Below are 6,348 nucleotides of genomic sequence, written 5' to 3' on the forward strand. Positions count from 1 at the left end.
TATACAGTGTTGGAATACAGACAATAAAACACTATGCAAATAGGCTAAGGATTAAATTAATATCATGCATACTGGCTATGAGTGATCCTTCTACAATTCAATATCATGATAATTTTAGAATAAATCACAGTATTCAATAATGAATAACACCAATAGGACTGTATACTGGTAGAATCAATGCTTTTAACTCATCTTTAGTACACAGCTTATTAAACTGTTATAATTATTCAAATTTACACTGGTTATAAGTATTTCATTGTGCCTCAAATCACTCAGAGAAGAAACATCAGCTTTCTAGCACATGGCAATAAGGCCCTAATGGACTTCAAGCTAAAGAAACTGTCATAAACCATGCACTTAATGGCTGTGTCTTTAGCATAACAAGGTTTTGAAAAATAAACCAAGCAGCAAGCTACTCTTCAGCAACAAAACAAAGCTTGTATTGATAATGGATGGCTATAACATCAGTAAATCCTCAGCCACGTTACTTCAAGGATCTCACAATAGTTTTATGAGAAGTAATATATTTAAACCAGAGAGCAAGTAACATTAAATTCATGAAATGCACTGTATATGATATGAAAACACTGCAAACCTCTGATGTCAGATCTAAAGTGTAGTCTGGGTTATTCTGAGCACACATCTAATGTCTGTTGAATGGTCTGAATGCACATGTGAACTCATTAAGATATTTGCAAAAATATACACCATTTTATCCAAATCTATGAAGTTTTGATGAAACTTGATTCCTTAGGTCAGTGGTTCTCAAACTCTTTAGACCAAATACCACCTATTATCAAACCAAAACATCCAAGTACCACCTATGATTTTTACCACAGAACATTTGCACCCCTGGTTCTTCCTCTGTTCTGGGGGTATACGGTAAAATCTTGTTTGATTGGTTGCATGTTTTTGTTGCTTTTTATTTACTTTAAATATTTACTTGCTTAACACAAAATGATCTAAAATAATGACTAAAAATAATTTATGGGCAATAAGCATTTTAAAAAATAACAGATGAATAGAGGTCAATTTAATATCAGTTATGTTCTTTAAAAGGCTACACGTGAAAACAGCGTGGCATGTGGGGCAGGTGCTCACAGTGTCTCTCTGCACTTGTAGCAGTTGGTGAAGGAGGGGCAGCACTGTCTTAAACCTTGTTTTGGGGCTGTAATGATGCGAAAAACGTTTTCCTTCAGCCGAGTGTTTTCTTCTATTTTGTCTTCACGTACAGAATTCTCACTTCGTTTTTCTCTATTTTTGTCTCTGGATTTAGTCCTTCTGGACTTCGGAGTATTTCTCGGGCTTGGTCTCAGCTTGTTTTTCCCGTTTTTATAATAAATTCCAAATTGCTCACGTCTGTCTCTAGCCTTTACTTACGTCCAGTAAGCAATTGAAACTGGGCTTACTTTATACAGATTTCTCAAAAAAACTGAGGGACCGTGTTCCCTCTTTGGAAAAAAATGGAGAAGTGCTGTTCCCTCACCCACTGTTCTCTTACACACATAATCAACTACGGAATGTAAAACTTTAGATTTTCAGTTATGAATAAATTTGTTAATTAAGTAGTATTTTTTCAAGGTTATTTGGCATACCACATTTGCTGCTTCATGTACCACTAGGGGTACGCAGACTACAGTTTTGAGAACCACTGCCTCAGGGCATCAGAAGGATCTCATCTGGAGAGTCTGGGACATTATAGTATATTCCCAGCACACTACAAATAAATGTGTTTTATTAGAGCTATCTGGGATATCAGTACTGAAAAGTTAATATCATGATAGCAATTAACAAAAACATATTTTATACAGCCCTAGCCACCCAGACAAGTTTCCACTCTTGTTAAAAAGCTTGAGATTTCCATCCCAGTGCAAGTGTAAGTATGTGAATGAGCTGGAGATGAAAAGTCCAAGTGCTAATGTAATCAGGCCCTTCCGTTGACTCGACAGAGAGCCTACACCGCAGGCTATGCAAAAGCACTACACTGTAGTGTGCTTTTAAACTGGGTCTCTGCTCGCTCTACACACCAATAGGGCACAGTCTCAAAAATCTTCTTCTACACTACGTAGTACACAATGTAGTGATGTACTTTTATAAATCTTTAAAGTGCACTATTTAGGGAGTAGGTCACTGTTTGGGACAGAGCAGAGTTTACATGAGGTGCCAGGAAAGTAACTAATCTAACTAAGCCCACACCAGGTCTGAGGAAATCTCTCGCTTTGAAATTGCTGCTGTCTGCATCTCTGTGTGTGGAGGAGAGGAGTTCATGTTCCTGTTCTTCTTCAATTCAGCATAAACAATGTCCGCTCAACTTCTGACCAATCATAGTCGTTGTGGTCTGTGTCGACACAAAGCATAGTTACATTTCCGGAGAGGTGTGCGTAAGGCTACGCTGTAGGCTCCAGCGTATGGTTCACTTTGGCATGTTGCCTACGGCATAGGTTTGATGCTGAAGTAGAAATTGGGCTTTAGAGCACTAGATGCTTACACCCTGACCGTGTAAAAGTCTAGAGAATGGCTTGGAACCAGCAAAGTGACAGGCTCAACATTCCACTATGAGAAGATAATCCTGATTGGAGAGTATCTCCAAACTCACACACACACACACACATACACACAAGCTTGAAGATGGTTGCCTGGAGGCTGTTATGACTGCATGAGCATACCCGCTCAAGCCGACATGAAAGTCTACCCTGAGGAGGGTTTTTTTTTCTTTTGTGAATTAAGAGAAAAGTTACACCCTTTAGAAAAACAATAAAGCTTTCCAAAGTCTCTGCTAGCACTGCAAAACCTTCATTCCCTGCCAGAAACATGAAGCTTTCCCAATCAGGAGTAGAGAGTGACCTGAGGCCCTTGCGAAAAGATAAGTCCTTGTGTCCATGAACAGTATTTAACAGTAGTGGTATGTTTTGGTATGTCAATAAATTACACCACAATGTGTTTTTATGAGCATATTTTGGATATGGATAGCACTTCAGGAACATTAAATAACTGCAGGTTTAAGATTGATGTAGCTGTCTTAAAAACATCTTGTGTCTTCTTCAGCATAGTGCTAGTTAAAATCCCACAAACGTCCATGTTAGGCTAAACTGTCTCTGCTTAACAACATGTGCTGCAAAGCGTGTAAGATGTTGAACCATAAAAAATATTTTCATCTTCATTTTTAAAGCTAAATATGAAACTGCTGGTACATTGCCTGTTCAAGACTTAGGAATCTCAAGACATGTGTCATGATCACCTACAAGTATTGACAACGCATTTTTCTGATGTTTACTTCAAGATGGCTAGATAGACCAAATGTATTTTACCTCTACAAAAGCAAAATACATACCATTGCAAGGAATACATGAAGAAATTTGGGTTCTATGCTAGGGCACTCCTTATTCGTCCTTCTAATAAAGCATGATTTACATAATCTCTTTTATAAGTTTAGAACTAGTGACAGCACTTTACCGGAGTTTTGATATAGGGCACACCTACGCAATCTAGTAAAAATAATACCTAACATTGTTTACCCTCAAATTAAGAAAGGCAGTTCATCAGGTAACAGTGTATGTGGTTTTATTAAAGTGATAAATTCATTGATTACACTGAATAAAAGTAAAGTCACAGTCCAGAGGAACATAAAGGAAAAATAAAGAAAATATAATAAATTCAATCCAATGTGTTTGAAGCTACTTATCTGAAAAAAAACTTTAAGTATTTTCCCAGACCAGATTTTATTGGTAATATGGCAAGTCTCATTCAATCTTTGTCAACCTGACACTCAATACCCACACATCCCTCCCTCCAATGTGCCTCTATCAACTTTCTCAAATCCCCAGCCTAACTCTGTCTGGGCCCGGCTGAGGGATACCTGTTACACCCAAAGAATTTAGGGTTGTGAGGGCATGTCGGCAGAAATCTGGGCATCCATCTGTGCACAGCTAATAGGCCATTCACAACGCTCTCACCAAATAAGGTCAGAACTCTATGAAAGCCAACAAGATAATCAGACTGGAATCAATTATGGAATAACTTTGATCCACCCGACCGCCAATCATCATCAACGAAAACTCTGCTACCAAAGAGTTTTTTTTTTTCACTTAAACCTCAGGCTGAGTTTGGATGCCTGTATTTTTTCCCTTGTGTCTCTGGGACGTTCCTAAATTTTACCAGATGTTTAGGACTCTTGACCAAACTCTCGCATGTTCACTGTAACAAATTTCTTCTACATTGGAAATTTAGCAAAATGGCACCTGGACTCTGAAAGGTTAGAAACTCGACCTCTTAATGCTGTTCACAGAGTCGCCCTGAAGCCCCTCACAAATCCTGGAAGAAATGTTTTGCAGCTTCCAAAGTCACTCAGTTAGCTGAAGGAAAATCTACTTACTTTTCTTAATTGTGTTAATACCCTCCATTAGCTCAAAAATACAAGTGGATTTCAAACTTGTTGGTTACTTTCTGGAAATCAGTATTAAAAGCCACAAAGCCTGAATGTCAGTACTGACTACTGGAAAACATACTACTGTGTGTAAAAGTTATAAGAATTTATTAAAACGGTGGTTAAAACAGGTTTCATTACAAAAATATATAAAACAGTTCAGGAAAAAACAGGTCAAACACACATAGGACTTCAGTGTTTGTGGGGGCTGAAACTTGGGGTGCAGCTCTATCACGTCAACCACAACAGTGAGGCCTGCTAAACATATTTTACATATTTACAAATACTCCTCCTAACATTCCTATACTAATACTTGAACATTTAAAACGTCTTTATGAACGTATGCCTTTATAACACGCTTATAAACAGCATAAAAACCAAGAAGAGACTTTTGCCCCTGAAGCCCCGGAGCGAAAACTTCTCCTCATCCCTCAGCTTCACGACACTACTCAACAAACTACTCTCCCCTGGTTACGAATGTTGCCAAAACCCGTGTTATTACAAACTACCAACTTCGGAGAATATGAAACCGCTTCTGCAGCCAGTTTGCTCTGGTGTAAAGCACACTGGAACTTTGTAATCGTAACTAAACAAAAGTTGCAACAAGTTAACGTTAACTATAACGTTAGCAGCAACTTCATTCTTTTAAAGCTCTTCCAAACTCCATAAAGCGCGTTTAACTCCTTAAACATCTCCCCCTGGCGCTTAAATACGCCCCAAATCAGGGTTAAAACACTAAAGCAATCCTCGCACACAACTCTGTTTTGTTGCTGTAGCGTAGCAGGCCAAGGTACCACCGAAACAACACTTGGAATGTTTTTGAGGGATACTCACCAAAAAACGTGCCACAGCTCGAAGACGGACTCGGTAACGATAGCGTTATTTTTCGCTGTTCGCGTTTCAGAAGTGAAGTCCTTAATTCATAAACCAAAATAAACAACAGCAGCGGTAGCAAAGAAAATGAGAATCTGGAGTTTTTTCCTCTACTAGCGGAGTAATTTACTGCTGTGGGACCGACATTTTCTCGGGCTCCCCTGCTTTTCTCCCATTGAAAGGCCGTTTTTGGATGACTGAGTTCCACACTGTTCTCCTTTAGCGACGCTGCAGCGGCTCCGCCCACTTTCTCCAGCCGAAGGAGGCGCTTGAACAATGGGCTACGAACCCCCAGCCTCCGCGCTACACCAAAACCACCGCAGCTCCACAACAACAAAAACAACACCAAACTCCCTTACACACAAACTCAAGGCACTAGCCCTGTATTTTTCCACCAAATATCTATATACAATGACTATTAACTTCTGGGAAAACGTATTGGAAATAGATTTAGAGACACCAAACCCGCTCTACTGCCTCTTACCCCTCCTACCCCAAGCCCCCACTTCTTACCCCCCCACCCCCCACCACCACACACACAAACACCCCCTTCTCTACTCCTTTCTCCCTGATTTGGTATGCCATCGGCCCCTCAGAGTTTGTATTGAAGCCTCTGCTTTATTGAAGCCCCGGTGAGGGCGCAGCTGTGGATAGAGGAAATAAAACAGAAAAACACCATTATCTCCCAAACTATCTCCAGAGTGAGTGTAGGCATGTTATGATCTACCATTATGTCCATAAGTATTCGGACACCTTCTCTAAATCAGCAACTTTAATGTGCTCACACTACACCTCACAGATTACTTATCATATAATTAAACAAATACTATGAGAGACTGGGAGTCTAGAGCCACTGCACATGCCGGGGGCACAACATGCCAGATGTCAAGCCTGCCAGCACTAAGCCGTGGCACTGAGGAACTATGCTCTCTAGAATAATGTAGCGCCATCCAGTAACCCCTATAAGAATGGTGGGAGCAGTAAGTTAATTGTAATTACAAATTATTTTAATACAAAATAAATGTTTTTTATATTTGGCTTCATAAACTTAC

The 6,348-nt window shown here is 39.6% G+C and overlaps 1 protein-coding gene across 2 annotated transcripts in view; it reads right to left on the reverse strand.

Moving 5' to 3' along the window:
• Nucleotides 1-5,474, reverse strand: part of boc (BOC cell adhesion associated, oncogene regulated) — a 36,250-nt gene extending 30,776 nt beyond the window's left edge. For both annotated transcript variants that reach the window (XM_066676610.1, XM_066676602.1), the window contains exon 1: nt 5,258-5,474. The gene's annotated coding sequence lies outside the window, so the exon portion shown is untranslated. The remainder of the gene's footprint in view (nt 1-5,257) is intronic.
• Nucleotides 5,475-6,348: the final 874 nt, after the last annotated feature.

The sequence above is a fragment of the Hoplias malabaricus genome, chromosome 1 (genome assembly GCF_029633855.1).
Source record: "Hoplias malabaricus isolate fHopMal1 chromosome 1, fHopMal1.hap1, whole genome shotgun sequence".
In the NCBI taxonomy this organism is placed as follows: Eukaryota; Metazoa; Chordata; class Actinopteri; order Characiformes; family Erythrinidae; genus Hoplias; species Hoplias malabaricus.